Source organism: Pinus tabuliformis, chromosome 3_2 (assembly GCF_031772625.1).
Source record: "Pinus tabuliformis cultivar Carrire ecotype Pingquan chromosome 3_2, CPIR1, whole genome shotgun sequence".
NCBI classification, from domain to species: domain Eukaryota; kingdom Viridiplantae; phylum Streptophyta; class Pinopsida; order Pinales; family Pinaceae; genus Pinus; species Pinus tabuliformis.
In genome coordinates, this window is record NC_142302.1 from 596,760,584 (window position 1) to 596,779,086 (window position 18,503).

An 18,503-nucleotide genomic window follows, 5' to 3' on the forward strand; every position below is an offset into this window, starting at 1 on the left:
TTAAAATAAAAAATTATACTTGCTTTTATCATTTGATAGAACTAAGTCAATTCTCTACATGTAATGCAATAGAAGATACATATCATAGAAGCATATAGGCAACATAGCAACATAACAAGAACCATATTTGATTTTTTAGTTTAATTTTGTAAGAAATAGAAGCAGATATGTTATAAACAAAGATGAAACAACTAAATATTTGAATGAGATAATAGAGTAATCATTTTTGCATAATACTTTTTTCATAATAGCAATCATCCATGGATCTTGGTGCAAAGATTTGGATTGCATGCTTCATTAAGATACCATAATAATTTTATGAACATTTCTTACATCACTCATGGTTCAAGTTCTTTTAATTTTGTGCAAAATATAAGGTCATAAAGGTTCAACTCATGCAACTTCATACATAAATTGAATTAAATGCTTATGTAATTACTTGGTTTGGGCTAAGAACTAAGTAATATTTATCTTTTTGCATTGTGTGTAAATCAACTACAAAAAATCATTAAGATAAGGTCATAAATAGTCGATTTATGTCACTTCATATAAAAATTGAATTAAATTTTTTTGTAATCACTTGTTTCATGCTAATAATTAAGTAATATATCTTTGCAAATTTTTGTGCTAGTGACTATGTTTCCATGCATCACTTTTTATGGATTGATGTCTACCGATATTTAACATCCATTTAATTTGGGAACTAAGACTTTTATGAGGAAATTTGTTTAAAGATTCTTCTTCTAGATCCATTACATTGTCAACATTTTGAACCAACTAATGTGGCTCATCATCAAAACAAAGTGATGAACAACATTAGTTTAAAATATAGATATCATAGTTAAAAATATTTTAGGTAAGCATAACATGATTTATTCTTGTAAAATCTCTAACAATAAAAAAATATAAATATTTGTATATAGAAATTATTGATAAATCTAAATAACTACAATCAACATCACTAAATTTATAAGCTTCCATTTAAGATAATAATAATCAATGTATGTATATATGTGTATACATATTATATTAATAAAATTATTTTCTAATCCAACATGTTAAACATATGTTTAGTTATATATAATATAATTTTTAATATTAATTAGGTTTTTAGGGTTAAATTATTTAGCAAAGAAAGTTATGTAAATATTATAAGGTATTTGATTCGAACCTTAATTTACCCCTAATTTACATTAGGGGAAGGTATGGTGCATCCAAAATGTATAGTGGTCATAGATGGAATCTATCGAAGGTCATGCTACTACACCTAGTGGTTATAGTGGTAGATCATAGAATCAACCTAACACAATCAACCCCTTCTTGACTTTGTAACTAGGGTTGGTCTTCATAATGTACATTCAGTCACTTGATGTATTTGTATATATCATTGTAAAGTATATTTACAAATGCGTGAGCAAAAGGAAAATTTATTTTGAGACAAAGTACCTTTCATAATTTTTAAAGATGAAAATTTGAATTTTTGAAATGTAAATTTTAGTTCCAAAAGTGACAAGTCAGCTTCCCTCCAAGTCAAGTCAACGCTAGTCAAGAGACACATCCATTCACCTAGGACATACTACTATATAAATACAACTAGACCTCCTCTGTTTGGGCATTCACATTCTCACACACAAGACATTTTTTAGGCAAACAAGTGAAGGAAAAGAAGGACGAAGTAGGATGAAGGAGGTTGAAATATCTCCTTCCTCTCTCTCTTGAAATCGTACGTGTGGTTTAGTCTCTCTCTCAGTAGTTCACTTTTTTGTAGGGAAATTGTTATAGGGGGGCGAAATTTTTGGGTTAGTAGGGCAACTATTGTAGGGCTGAAAATTTTGGGGAAACTAGCTATTGCAGGATGACAAAAAATTTGGGTCAGATAGGCAGAGTGAAGTGTGGGATCAAATTGGGTGACTTGACTTGGAGGAGAAAGACGGGTTTGACCATAGGTCAAGGTATGTCTCTCACTAAGCAAGAGGAATTTTTGTATTGAAAAATGTTGTTGGGTTTCCCCCTTTATGGGTTTTCCTAGGGTAAATCTTGTCTTGTTTTGTGAGTCGTCATATCTATTGTTCCACTCTTATTTGTGGTTGAATTTATGAAGTATAATTGTTTAATGATATATTTCAATCAGTTATAAGGATATCTACATCAAAAGTAATGATTAAAATTCCAAAATATTGTGCTAACCCTAATTGCACTAAGAAAATCAACACGGTATTAGATATTTCATGAAGGAAGAAGGGAACATTGAGATCACCTTGGCAAAACTGTAGAAAGCATTTTATTCAAGCCCTTCTTATAGGTTGGTTTCTATGGATTCTTCTGTGAAATCTAAAAAACAAGATGGAGAGAGCATCTAATTTCAGAGCTTGGAAAGTTAGAATAAATATTCTTCTTACCAAGAATAAGGTGTTGGACATTGTGGTAGGAAAGGTTATTGAACTAGAAGATGATGTAGGAAAATCAAAGTTCAAGGAGGATGACATCAATGATATGATCATTATAGTGGACTCTATTAGGGATAATTTGGTTCCCCATATTTCAAAACTTGACACTTAAAAGAACATGTATGGTTCCCTAATGAATCTCTACACTGTTAAGAACGTTGGTCAATCAATGAGCTTGACGAATGAACTTGGAAACACAAGGATGGATCATGAAGACACTATTTCTTCTTAATATTTATGCATTTGTCAAATAAGATATCAAATACAAGCAATTGGAGAATCCATTCTCGATCAAGAACTAGTGATTACAACACTAAATGGTCTTTGTAGGTCATGGGATGCTTTTGCAGCAAGTATAAATAGCTGAAAGGAGACTCCTACATTTAAACAACTATGGACATCATGTGCTCAAGAAGAAGCCATATTGATAGCTAGAGATTGTCAAGATAAGTAATTTCAATCCCTTGCAACTCGTTTCGAGAACAAAAGAAATAAGAAGTTTGGACCTCAACACAAGAAGTCAAGAAAGGGATATTCTCCCTCTAAGAAGAAGAAATACTTATCAAAGATCCAATGTTATGGTTGTCATGAATATGGACATTTCAAGAGATATTTTCTTGACATGGCCAATAAAAAGAAGAGAAAAGGGAAGAAACATGCTTCCACAACAAATGTTGAAGAAGAAAAAGCAAAGAAATTCAAAGGTGAAAATGATTTCTTTTACTATTCTTCTTTGATAGGTTCCTTTGAAAATAGTAATGACATGTGCCTGGTAGATAGTGGATCATAAAGGCACATGGCTGGAGGGCATCAGAATCTATCAAGCATAATAGAAAATAAATTATCTAAAATAGTTGAACTGGGAGATAATAATAACTATGTAATGAAACGTGTTGGAAAGGCATCCATAGAGTTGGAATATGGTAACATTGTACATCTCAACAATGTTCTTTAGGTACCAGGTTTGAAAAAGAATCTTGTCTATCTTTATTGTTTATAATATAAAGGAGATAGAGTTGCTTTTGTGGATGGAAAAGTACTTATTTGGTCCAAGGGATATAGTATAGATGATGCTACAGTTATTGGAATTTGTGATGGAAGGTTGTATAGACATATGAGTCAACAATATCAATAATTAGTGCATGATGAGATAAATCCAACTGAGCTATGGCATAGAAGATATGGATATCTTCATTTCATAGCATTACCTGAGTTGAGTCAAATAGTATTAGGTGTTCCTGAATTGCAAATAAAGAATGTTGGTGTATGCAAAGGTTGTTCTCTTGGGAGGAACATCAAGAAACCATTTCAAAACAATGATAATAGATCTAAGGAATCTTTGGATTTGATTCATTCTAGTGTATGTGGTTTGATGCCTATAAAATCACTTGGTTATTTATTGTACGATATGAAATTTATTGATGAATTTTTCTATAAGATACAGATATATCTCTTGAAGGCTAAGGATGAGGTATTTGAAAAGTTCTAGGAATGCAAAGCTGAAGTGGAAAACTTGACAAGTAGGAAGATCAAGATATTGAGATATGACAATCGGGGATAATACACCTCAAAGGAGATCGTTTATTTTTGCAAGCAGGTTGGGATTAAGATGGAGCTAATTGTTGCCTATAATCCACAACACAATGGTGCAGCAAAATGAAAGAATGGGTCCATTGAAGAATATGTCAAGGCCATGATGCATGATTTATAGGCATCACAAATAATTTTCTACAATAAAAATTAGAAGTCTTCATAGAGTTCTAGAAGGTATGGCTCCTTAAGAAGGTTTCTCTAAAAGGAAGCCAAAGGTTAGCAACATGAGAATCTTTGGTTGTATTACATATATTCATGTTCCTAAGGATAAGACAAAAAATTTTGATTCTTTCGGAAAGAAGGACATATTTGTTGGACATAACGAATCACCGAAGGCTTGTAGAGTATACATTCCAAAGCAGTGATAGATTGAGGTCATCTGAGATGTGTCATTCAACGAGAAGGAGAGATATTGGAAGTCGAAGGAAGTCCCTGTAAATTCCTTGGATGAATTGAATCGGGATGCCTCAAGGGAGGAGCATTCAAGTTCTACAAAATGTGCCAGAAGGCTAGAAGGGCCTCAAGATCTAGAAAAACCAGTTATAGTTCTAGAGATCAAGAGCAGACCAACATGGCTTACATCCACATTAGGAGAGGTGGAAAGACATGCAAATATTAATGACACATTTAGAGAGGTGAAGAAATATAATAAGTTCTCAAACTATGCAGCTCTCATGACAAAACTCATTGATAAAAAACCTTCCACATATGAAAAATTAGCTAGCCAATAGGTATGGAAGGAAGCGATGAATGAGGAATACTAGTAAATCATTAAGAATGAAGTATGGGAGATTGTGCCAAGACCTGATGGAAGTCAATGGTGACTTCCAAGTGGATATACAAGATTAAGCATGTTGCATATGATAATATCAACAAATAGAAGGTGTGGTTCGTGTCTAGTGGGTTCTCCCTGAAAGAGGGAGAAGATTATGATGAGACTTTTTTCTAGTTGTCAAGTACACCTCTATTGGATCCATCATTTTTCTTGCTACTTCGTTGGAATGGAAATTGCACTAAATGGATGTCAAGACTACTTTCCTCAATGGTGTGATTAAGGAAGAAGTGTACATAGAGAAACCTCAAGGCTTTGAGGTATTATGAAAGGAATCTCATTTTTGCAAGTTGAAGAAAGCCTTGTATGGGCTAAAGCAAGCTCTAAGAGCTTCTTATCCTTATATCGATAACTATTTGATGAGGCTGGGATTTACCAAGAGTGAAGTCAATCCAAACATTCACTTTAAGGTTGTGAAGAATGCACCTCTGATCTTATTATTATATGTTGATGACTTATTTTTGACAGGTGTCGATCCTCTTATCATTCAATGGAAGAATCAATTGGCTTATGAGTTCGATATAAAGGATCTTGGGTTGATGCACTATTACTTGGGATTAGAAGTGTGGTAGAAACTTCGAAAAGTCTTCCTTGGTTAAGGAACGTATATGTTAGAGTTCCTTTAGATATTTGGTATATTGGATTGCAAATCCATGGTGATTCCCATGGTGAGAAACTTGAAGAAGTTAAGAGGATTCAACTCTAGATCGGTAGATCCATCTATGTATCAATAGCTGATTGGTTCGTCAATGTATTTAGTTAACACCAAGTCAAACATATCCTTTGTTGTTAAAACATTGATCTAGCTCTAGGTTGAACTGAGACATGAGAATTGGATTGCAGCAAAGAACATTTTGAGATATTTGTGTGGTATAACGAATTACGGATTGAGATTTGTTCCAAACAATAATGTACAACTTCTGGGATATACAAATTCTGATTAGGCAGGAAGTGCTGAAGATAGAAAGAGTACATCAAGAGTATGCTTCAGTTTGGGATACACTGTTATATCATGGATGATTAGGAATTAGAGGCCTATTGCACTCAAAAATTCAAAAGTATAGTTCATCGTAACCAATGAGGCTTGTAGAGAAGAAATATGGGTACAAAAGTTGTTTGAAGGAATGTTCGGCCAAAAGTTTGAACTGATGGTGTCACAATGCGATAACCAAAGCTATGTGAAGATTTTAGAGAATACTATGTTCCATGATAGGTCAAGACATATTAAGATCAAGTACCAGTACATATGTGACATGGAACAGAGGAAAGTACTAAGGCTAAAGTATATCTCCACCAATGAGGAGAAAAATAATGTTCTGATGAAGTTGTTGCTAAGAGATAAGTTTGTATAACAATTCCATTTGATAATTTACTTTAAAAGAAGTGAAATAATTCTCTTAAATATTTATATATATATGAGAAATTTATATCTATGAGTGTTTCCTACTAAGATATAACAATCTTTGACCATCAAGTGGTGGTTTCTTAGATAAGATACACAAGTGTAGGGGCTCATTATTCATATTCAAAGGGGTTAAACAATTGCAAAATGAATTAATTGACAAAAATATTCTACTTAATTTCAATTCAATTGTGATAAAACCTTTAGACCCTTTTCTCGCAAAAGTTAGTGAACATGTCATGTGTGATCCATTTTCCTTTTTAAATAGTTCACATATGATATCTAGCATTAGGGGGTCATTTAACACATGAATTCCTACTCGTACTACCATAAAATAATAAGGAGTACTCACCATTGGCACCTCCACATCATTAGTTAGTGGGATTTCTATGTCTTAGAAATCAAATGCCACCTTTGTGGACTTTAGCTAATCCATACAACTACCCCCTCCTTACATATGGCTACCTTTAGCATGACCACTACGTCAACATAGTTTTCTACATCTATATTCTCTTTTAACAGGGGTGGAAACCTTGGTTTACATTAGTAGTGGCATCCCACATATTTAAATTAAACCCATGGGTAGCTTAGCAATCCATAACATACACATTCCTCTTTTCTCGATCTTTCCTCATGGAGTTGGTCCACTGAGTCTCCACTTAGTCAATGAGTGTGATAGTGCTTAAATTCATGGGATATTAAAGAGTATCTCTAATATCACTAGATATTTATAAAAAAACTCCCAAAATATTTGTGTTGAACCCCAATCTTTACATCATTCTAATAGAAATTACCCTCTATTTTTCACAATAATTTCAAAACCCCATAGTTAGAGCTAACATAGGTACGTGGGTCAATAATTCCCCTTGGGATAATGAGGTTGCAAGATCTATTACTTTTATTGAACCATAAGTTTGATAGCTCTATTTGTTACAATAGGCCTCATAGAGGACCTAATATTTTCATTTTGTTTAAATTATATGTTTTTGTAAGAAAATACCATAGTTTTTAGAATGGTTTCTCTTTTCCTAGTTGTAAGAGTGGTTGATCAATGATTTCCTCTTGTAAGGAAGAATTTGTCACGTATTGCCTCAATGAATGAAATTATTGCCACTAAATATTCTAGATGTGATGAATTTTGATAAGATCACAGAAAGATGTGTTTTCCATGATCCATCACTAGTCTCTGAATTTGTGTATGCCTTATTTCTCATTAAGTTATAGGTCTTAAACCTATACCTTCACATCTTGCATCATTGTATAAAAGGAAGCTTCGTGGGGTACACTACACATCTAGAACTAGAACTTAATAAGGCACTTAATAGCCTTATGCTACCAAAATATAATTAGAGAGATTTTTTTCATAGTACTTAGAATCTATTTTTGGTTCTTTGTAACTTCCCTATCTAGCCTTTTATTTTAAAAGTAGCATCTACGAACACATCAATGTGAATTAATGATTAATATTAATTTACTAATTAATGCAATTAAAAGTTAAACCACCTTATGGATGCTTGGTGTGAGGGAAAATTTCCCAACTGTTCTTATTTCCCTAAAAAAGTGCACCCTTATCTATTGAACTAAACACCAAACCCCTTTCCAACAGTGGAAAATCATTCCCTATTCTGACCACCAACTTACCACTTGGTACAAAGCAAATAATCACTCATGGATCTTTGATATAGTGTTGATTTCAAACATTGCATGATCAAATATAAACAACATCTTCAGTAGTTTTCCACTATCTTTGGGTAACCATACTAATTTCCACTTTTTGTGCAATCTATACTAAACTATAAGTATTCCATTAAAATACACACTTGATCTAGTTTTTGGTTGTTACTATGCGTATAGGTGTACTATTACATCTTTGCTAGAATATGTGAATAGTATATTCTTGGGAAAACTTCTAAAAATGAAAACTAGTTTGGGTTGGATGAACAATAATCATTTGACACAATAGCCCCTAGCTCCCTTCGATAAGGGATGGGGTGGCTTGTGCTGACCGTAAAATCCCTCTATGTGATCTGACAAGGCATGAAAGTGACCTTTAGCTCTGTGGAGGGAGCATGGAGAAGAACATAAATAACCACCTCATAGTAGAAAACAGGACATGGAGAAAAATTTTCTTTGTAGTTCAGAATTTTCCAAAACCATTTCCCTCTCACTATGCTTTGTCAGTCACTTACAATTATCTCAAATGGTAAATCCATATCGGAGGTGATCAATTGTAAGAGATTTACCTAGTGCAACTGATCTACGATTAGGAGAAGAGTGGAAGTTCCTCTTTCGATTGCCTTATCAACCAATCATACTCTTTGTTTGTGAATGTTTCTTCTTAGATTAGATTAACGTGGTTACAATTATGTGTTAGGTGTGATGTAGTCATCTAAATTATATTATATGTTGTTGGAATTGCATGGTGTTGTTAAGAGAGGAGTTTTTTTATATTATATTGAATGACTTCTAGATCCACATATCTTGAGAGATGGGATGTGAAATGTGTTCAATAATCTCCAACGACCACTCATAACCTGGTGTACTTGTGAAAGATGCGTATTAACTGGCATAATTTCATGTTTAACAATTGTATCCACTCATATAACCTACCACTACTATTCATTCTGCATTAAACATTATAAGTGGATTGTGTGTTTGAATCCATATTTACCCAATCACCAATAGACTGCATGTGTATAACATATATCCATATGAGTCTCTTTTGTATACTAAGGAGTTGTAGTTATTTTGTAAACTTTCACGAATATGTATGGATATCATTTATTAATTATTGTTGTCGTTGAATATTACAGCATAGATATTAATAACACATGCCAGGTCCATTCTGCAAGTCACGTAAACAGCCAAGCAACAAGAAGCAAATTCGATTGAGGATCTTGTTCATAACAAGGGAAATATATAATCAAATTATATAACCACAATCCTTTTTTGTTGTTTGATCAAATATATTTGAAAAGGATTGTTGTTTGATAGAATATGCTTAACATTTTATTTACAGTAAAAACAGTAAGATAAAACATGAAGCAATAGTACAACTAACATGGGGTCGGTGCATTATTGCACCAACCAAAGAAGAATGGAGGAGGCGAGATGATTGGTCTTCTCATATATTTGCATTTCTTCCTTTCATTTGAAAGGAGCTAGGCCAAAGATATTGGAACAACTCCTTGTAGCTATGTGATTAATGGGATCTCTATCCCTAAATCTATATTTATAACAGGCCATTTTTTGGTTGGCCCTGTAACTTTTTACAAACATGACAAAACTAACCTCACGACAGCGACAACAAATTCATGAATACAATACTTCGCAAGGAGTCAACGATGCACATGAAATATTACATGGTTTACATGGTTTTGGTTAACTATTGCCACGGTGGAATGGGTACCAGAGATTAATGCCCTCATCCATTACGACCGATGAATGACCCTGCATTATCAGTTATATATTTTGTTTGGAATTAATAAAGAGTGTTTATTTACGGAAGAAAAAAGTCGTTATTTCCCTCATGTTTTTTTGGATGGATACCAAGTTGTGACTAGAGTATCTAGCATGTCAAAGTGCATTAGCATGAAACCCATGTAACCAATGTCGTCTATTGTACTGAGGTAACCCATGTAACAAACGTTGTCTATTGCACTGAGATTACCTCATTCCCTTGTAATACTTGTTCAACGGTGTGATTGTGAGGCCCCTGTTTGCTTCCTTGTTCAATGTGTGATTGGGTTCCTGCATTAGGTTCTTGTAAATAGTAAATTAATAAAAGTCTTAATGGAGGGCAATGTGAAATTGCCAACAAACAGTCAAGACTCATGAGTCAGTCGATGTAGTGCTGTTTATTTGCATTCATTAAATTTGTGAACAAGTTCTCCTGGGTTTTAGATTGACTTATACTGCAGGGAAAATATTTATATGCTATCCTAAGTTTAATTCATATAGAAGGGTGATACTAATTTAACACATATCATGGGTTTCAATGCCTATATGGTTTCTATGTCTCGCAAGTATTAGATTTTTGCTTTGTGTGGGAGGAAATTTATGGTAATTTATGGTCATGTTGGATTTGTTGGAAACCATTAATTAGTAGCGATGAATTCAAATTTTTGGGGAGATGAGTTCGTTACATAATAACATGAGTTCTTACACTTAGCATTTCTATTTACTCATCAAATTTTTGGGGAGCTGAGTTTGTTACATAATAAGTTGAGTTCTGACACTTAGCATTGCTATTTACTCCCATGGAGGTATCAGGAAAGTTTTGGTAATCTTTCGAAAAGTTCTATAGGCAGTGTGGCTGCTTCACTCAAATAAAACCACAATTAAGTGTGGTTGATCAACTCAAATAAGGCCGTAATGAAAAGTATTTTTGTATGTGCAATATGCATAACGATTACACTCGTCATAAGTTTGTATGCATGCATGCCTTCGCATGTGCACAACATGCACAACTAGCTCACATGGAATGTAGATCATATGTTTACACCCCATGTGCATTCAAAGTCATAATACCTCTCTTCCACTCACAAATTGATTTGAGTTCATATATGCAATTTTCTATGTGCATTAAGAATTATAATATTGTTAAGGATGGTTGAAAACACTCATATATTTTACACAAAGGTGTATGCGCTCAACACACACACTTTACATTCAGAGATTACTCTAATATATAGATTTTCTCAGGTCTAATTTATTCCTAACCTAGAAAGAGAGGTTGAGAGAATTTCTCAACCATCTCAAACCAACATCTCAAATATAGGATGTAAGCATTAACTCCAACATCCCCTCTCAATGCTTACATTATATAAATTTATTGAAAGCATCCACAAACAACAAAATACACAGTCATTCTTTAACTGGTATAGACTCCATCAAGTTGCCTCATAACCCTCGTAAAGGTGTAGTTGGCAAGTTGGATTCCCGAGTTCGAATCTTAACTCCAAAATCAATGACGTCCCGAAGTCAATTACTGAACATCATCCCAAGTCGCCACATAACCTCACTAGAAGGCCACTCCCATGTGTTCAACGAATGATGGATTCTTCCCAAGATCTGCAACTACTGTACTATCGGACAACCATCTATGTTGAGCCTTTTCACTGATTTGTTCTAAAAAATTTTAAGAGGTTCAAATTGTTCATTGTATTCATCATTAGAATTCAATGGATATTCATATGTGGTTATATTCGTTGATTCTTTCCCTAACAGATCACTGGCATGATTTTTGTAATTCCACACTGTACACCCAATTTTCCTGCAATAGTAGCATTCAATTTCACTTTTGTTTGCATTTTTCTTTTTCATCCTTGTATTTGTAAATAATACATTTTATATTGGAGAGTTCTCTTCTGTATCCTCTAGTTTTAGTCTCTTGTCTTCTGCGAGAAGTGTTTCATTTGTCTCATGTAATTTTTGTGAATACATTTGACTCAAAGTGAAGACAACATTACTATAACTTGAAGGAAGACTATCTAGTAATATTGCTTTAGCATCTTCATCCTCTACCATGGAACCTGCTTAAGCTAATTGTCTTATAAGAGACATTAAACTGTTTACATGATTGGACATAGATGTCTCTTCATTCCTTCTCAGTCTAAATAATTACAATTTTATGGAAAAATTTTCATTTGTAGTTTTTACACCAAATAGCTGGGTCAAATGTTCCCATATTTCCTTAGATGGTTTAGTGAGATCTACAAGATGTAATTGCGAAACTGAAAGAGAAAGTCCAATAATGGACTTAGCTTTTCCATCTCTATTTTTCCATTCAATTAACTGTTTAACATCTGTAGGTGCTACTTCTGAACCATTCACTATGCTCCACAAAGTTTTCTTCATTAATTGCATTTGAATTTCTACTTTCCATGAAGTGAAATTTGCACCACTGAAATTTTTTAAAACCATGAACTCCATAATCAAATAAAACTATTAAAAAATAATTGTTTAAACTTCAACATTTTTTTTTTTCTCGGTAAAGACTAAATCTATTAAGTAAAATATAGTACAGACAGGAAAAGCAAAAGACCGTCAGACCGGAAATGATGGATTCATCAACCTCGGTCCCGGAGGAAAGATACAATCACAGAGCTACAGGAAAAGCAAAAGACCGACAGACCGGAAATGATGGATTCATCAACCTCGGTCTCGGAGGGAAGATACAATCTCAGCTACATCAGAAGATTCGAGAGCAAATACTAACTATCAGGCTATTACCCCAGCGGGACAGTAACTACACCACAATGTTTTTTCCCTTTCTTTTTGTTAACTTTTGTCCAGCCATCATGGGGAGGATGGGCTAGAACAACTTGAAGACTGGAGTTCTCTATCTTCGGGGACTCCTTCTCTGAATCAGAGGATGAAGTCTCATGGGGACGTTTCTGGGAGCTTGCTGAGACATGGGTGTGCCCCATATTGTCCGTGGGCGGTTCCATCGGCTGAGGCGTCTGATCTGGTTCTGACTCTCTTTCCTCCTTTTCCATACTTGGGGGGCTGGAGCTTCCAGCTGGCGGCGGTGGACAGGGAGCCCAACGCTTGGGCTTAGAATGTGCGAAGAGGCCCTTTTTCGTTCTTGCTGTCAGCGATGGGCAGGAGTTATGCAGGTGCCCTGTTAGGTGACAATGGCGGCATCTGAAGGCAGTGTTTTCGTACTCTAGAAACTGGGTCCAGACAAAGTCCTTGATCTTGAGATTGATGTACTCTGGCAATCCCTTGCTTAAATCAAGCTCCACACAAACTCTAGCGTATGTATAGAGACCTTGCCGCTCTCTCTTGTAATCTCCCATTAGAAAGCTACCCAAGGCATTGCCTATTTGCCTGTATACTTCTGTACGCCACAGGTGAACTGGGAGATTTGGAAGTCTGATCCATACCGGGGCTTTGGTGATGACTGCTGAAGCTGGGTCAAAGTCTGGAAACCATGGAGTTAGGAAAAGGCCAGCTGAACCCATGAACCAAGGGCCTTCGTCTAGGGCGTTGTAGCAGTGCTCGAGGTCATCGAACAGCACTATAAAATATCCCTTTGCACAGAAATAAACCTTGCAACGGTCAGTCCAGTTGTCCTTGATCCAGTCATAAAGATCCTGTGAGCGCGGCCAGAGCCCATTGAATCTGCAGATGATGGCCCTTTCAGCAAATTTCTGGGTGTCGTCTTCAAGATCAGGGTAGGAGATCTCAACTGAGGGAACCTCCTCCACTTTGTCAACCAAAAAAGGCTTGGGTGAAGTCTGCACTGGTGGATCTGTCTTTTCAGTCTGCTTGGCATGGACTGCATCTTTATACGAAAACGCCTTAGCTGAGGATGGCTCTCCCACAGCTCCTCCTCTCAGACGAAGGGTTAAGATAATAGATGCGTCTTTCTCAATGCCATAAAAAGAAATAGGAAAGAGATCCTCAAGATGTTTACCTTCGTAGAGAAGCCGTTGAGCTGCAGAGGGGATCCCCAGTTTGATGTCCAGTGCATGCTTGAGATTCTGCACTAGATCCGTCTGGCAAACCCATTGTAGCATAGTTTTGCCTGTAAGGAGCCTGATTTGTATCTGGAATGATGAGGAAGATTCTGAAAGCCTCTTTCCCCAACCGATCTGTGGAGAGGGTAGGCAAATGCCTTGATAGATTTTCGATTCCTGTATTTGTCTCATGAGCAGGGGCGGCGTGCATCTGTTTGGTGCCGTCCCTTCCTTTCTGGAAGCCATGGTCAGAGGAAAAGCTAAGGGATCTGCAAGATCTTTCTTGTCCGCTGCTCCATCAATCGGAAGGGGGCTGCAAAGGCACGCCGTGGAAGCAGGGGGTCGGGGCCAGGCTTTCCCTGAGCTCTCGGCTAAGAGGTTTGCAGGCCCTTTTAGATCTGCGGCACCAGTGTTCATGGCGTGGAAATCTTGTGTGCCTGCCTCTGAGTGAAAACCCCTTGATCTTTGCCCAGATCTCTCCAACCCCTTCGCAGCCGGAACAATCCGTGACCCAACGGCGGCATGGGCATGGAGGCAGCAGTGCTGGGGTTCGAGCCGGTGTTCATGGCGTGGTCATGTTGCGGATCTGCAGCTGAGAGACAGCCCCTTAGTCTTTGCCCAGATCTCTCGAACCCCTTCGCACTCAGAGCGAGCCGAGAGCCGACGGCGGCCGAGGGCATGGAGACGGCGGAGCTAGGGTTCGCCATGGAAGCCATCATGTTGAGAATATCTGTTTAAACTTCAACATTGAGGTGCTTTCTGCAATTAAAAAAAAAACATCTTCAGTTTATTTGTGAAAATCGCATGCCTCAAATAGACCTCGAAATTCGAACAAAATTAAACAAGACAGTCTCACATAAGAATGCACTGAAATGTGCAGCTTCTAGAGAATTTTTCTTTTATAATTTCTGAACAGTGCAGTCAACTCATCTAATCTCCATGCCCTATTCTCTATGGCTCATTCTCCTCCCATCTCACTGTTCTATGCTCAATGGCTTAGATAAAACTCACGATAATGACGATGCTCCACGAAAGCCTCCACAATACACCAAGACAATTTACACTTATGGGAGGAACGTGCCCCAATCGTTAAGAAGAATATTTGAGTGGATTTGCTAAACTTGTAGAAGCCATTGTTGATGTTGCTTCTGGAGGGGAATCTAAATCTGATTACGTATCCAAGTCCTTCAACAAGTCAGTGCATAGAGAATGGATTTCCATGTAGACAGTGGCCCTTCATTACTTCTCATGGAGGGACCATTGTTTGAATTGGCAAATCTACTTCACACGTAGGCAGTGGTTGTTTGAATCAGAAAATCCATTCGCTCTATGTCACTTCACCCACATTCTTCATAATTGATCGAGGTACACTACAAAATGGGCCCTTCTTTTCCATCAAAGCAATGGATTCTCGTGTTTGTGGCTCTCATCAGATCTCAATCTTGCAACATGTTCAATGACAATTTTTCACTCAAAAACCTCAGCCACGTTTCAAGGAAACTCAACTCCAACCTTGAGCTCTGATACCATGTTAAGAATGGTTGAAAGCACTCATATATTTCACACAAAGGTGTATGTGCTCAACATACACACACTTTACATTCAGAGATTACTCTAATATATAGAGTTTCTCAGATCTAATTTATTCCTAACTTAGAAGGAAAGGTTGAGAGAATTTCTCAACCATCTCAGACCAACATCTCAAATATAAGATGTAAGCATTAACTCCAACAAATATTAACTTTGAATTGTTTTAGTTTATATACATGAACCATCCCGTGTGCATTGTGATATCTCTCTCTCTCTCTCTCTCTCTCTCTCTCTCTCTCTCTCTCTCTATATATATATATATATATATATATATATATGAAGTTAATTATATTGATATTTATACCAAATTATTTACACGTATTTTTTTAATTACATTTTCACTCATTCATATATAGTTATGTATTGTCTTATGTATAGATGAATACATATATGCCATGGTTTAAACATTATATATATATATATATATATATATATATATATATATATATATATATATATATAACTTAGATTATGTATGTTTGATTTGTGTAGATAGTGCTTCTTTAAGGTTATATATCTATAAATAAATAAATAAATAAATAAATAAATAAATAAATAAATAAATACATACATACATACATACATACATACATACATACATACATACATATATATATATATATATATATAATGGATGGTTATATCTATATCTATAGATTTATATCTATATCTATATCTATATCTATATCTATATCTATATATATATATATATATATATATATAGATATATATATATATATATAATGGATCTCAATTGACGCAATGTTTATTTAGCTAGAAGAGTTCTTACTGAGTTGGGACTTGACAAACAAATTAATAATTAATTTCGCAAAAATTTTAAATTTGGCATTTTTCATAAATTGATGACATTGGGGAATTGGAATTAAAAACATTTGTAACTCCTCCTATAAACCACTAAAACACTAGTAATACGGTAGGTATTTCTACATCCATCCACATTTGGGATAGGGATAAGGAAGGTATATAGAAACATAGAGTTGGAAGGTACTTCAAAAGTCTCAATATAACATTACATTATTGTGTTTATTTCATTATTAAAGTAGATACATGGCATTTCCTGTCCAGTATGCATGGTACTTAGTCATTTATATTATACATTGGCCTGTGAGTTTTTTCGTGAACAAAATGAAGTATATCAGGTTGTTATTTATATTTTTTTATGCTAAATGAGCTTGAGGGAGGTAGTTTATCTCATTTCTATGTAGATAGATAATTATAAGTGCTAGAAGTGGAGTCTCGAAGTTACATCAAGTGAGATCATGAGAGGAAAAATGAAAAGCCAATGTAAGGTCCTACCTCATTTCCTTATTAGTGTATATTGAATGAACAATTTAAATTTAAATATAGTGTGAGAGGCCATAAAGATCTATTCATGCTCTATATTTGATCTCAATGAAATTGGTGAGAGGGAATTCTTACTCATATGGGAGTTTCTCTAGCAACATAATTGACAAATCCATTGAGAATAGCTTAGTTTGTCTTCCATCGTTTGAAAGGTTTGATTGGTTACTTATTTTTTCTTTTTCTTTTTTTAAGTTTTTGGTATCATAATGCTATGTCTTATATTGTTTTAGATGTTTAAAACCTCAAAATATCTTAGATCTTAGATAAATCTACAAAGTTTCTCATTTATCTTCCCAAATTAGTTCTATTTCTTTAACAAAAGTGGCCAATCACTCTTTTCCATGCTTGCAAGAAGTGATTGTTTCCCTCCGGTCAGTTGTTACTGAAAGACAATATGGAAATTCATATTATAAGGGAGTTATTTGCTTTTTGTGCTTAGTTTACTCTCAGATCTAGTAGAGTATTGACCTAGGCAGGTTACATGAGTTCTATAATTGACTTGCAGGTCCTTGTGTAATTTTTATTTTTTCCATTTTATTGCTAGTTGGTAATAAAGAACATCAGATAATGTTTAGCTTTTGTTTTATGATGTTGATGAGCTTTGCCTAGTGAGAAATGATTCAACTAGAATCCTTGTGCATTGTATTTGTAGGTTGTTTTTGTAGAGTATTTGTTGTTTCATTTGTGTTTCTTTTTTACATCCAAAGGAAATTCACATTGCATACATATTTCTTACAAAACTTTGGTATTTCTTCACATATCAACATTGAATTGCAAATAGTGACCTTACTGGTACAATATAACCATTTGTTTTCTTTCTATGATTTTGTTTTTCTTTTCCATTTTCATAATCATAATTAGTGAAAATGAAAAATTTTGCATCCCATAATCACTTAGGGTAAAGAATTTTTGGGTGTTGTTTTATACATTGCATTGGTTTGGAGATTGAAACCTTGAGGATCTAAAATTGTTCTCAATATAGTTGGTAAATATATTTAGAGAGTCAGGTTGCTATTCATTTTTTGAAATTGTGGAAAAGGAAAACTTCCCTTATCTCCTTTAGATAGTTTCCACATAAGAAAAAATTTACATCTTGTGCATTTTCATATTTCAAATTTCTCATTAATTCTTCTAATGTTTTGTACGAGGATGTCTCAATCCACCTCTAAAGCCAATGGTTAACTGTTTGTCTATATTGAGATAAGTATGAGTGAATATGTCATGAAAACATGAATTACATAATCATTGGAGACATGCTATATCAATGTTGAGTAGATATTGTATTATGTTGATGTCTTTTCAGTGAAAAAGTTCAACATGTACCGAGTGATTACTGTGTTAGAGCATTTTGTGGTCATATTTATAGTATTTCCACATAAATATTACACATTGGATAATTTTGGCCCACAGTCTTAAAGTATTGTGTGACATTGGATTAGAAGTATCACCCTTGTCAAGTTGTCACTTGAAAAATGCATGCAGACATTTCTCCACTTCACTCCATTATTGATGTTGTCTCCTAACAATGTGGGAATTTATTTTATGACTTATAATCATTCCTTCAAAAATGACCATGGTTACATCATTTTGTTCATTGACTAATCTACTAAGTGGCTTGAAGCTATGTCTACCTACTTCAACGACAACACCATAATAATGTTATTCATATTCAATCATCATAATATTTATATGTTTAGGGTGGCTAAATCCATTGTTATGGATCACTAGAGAAACTATTGAGAGAAAATGATGTGAAATTACTTGTACAATGGGTTATCATCACTAGAGCTCAAAATTTTACTATCATT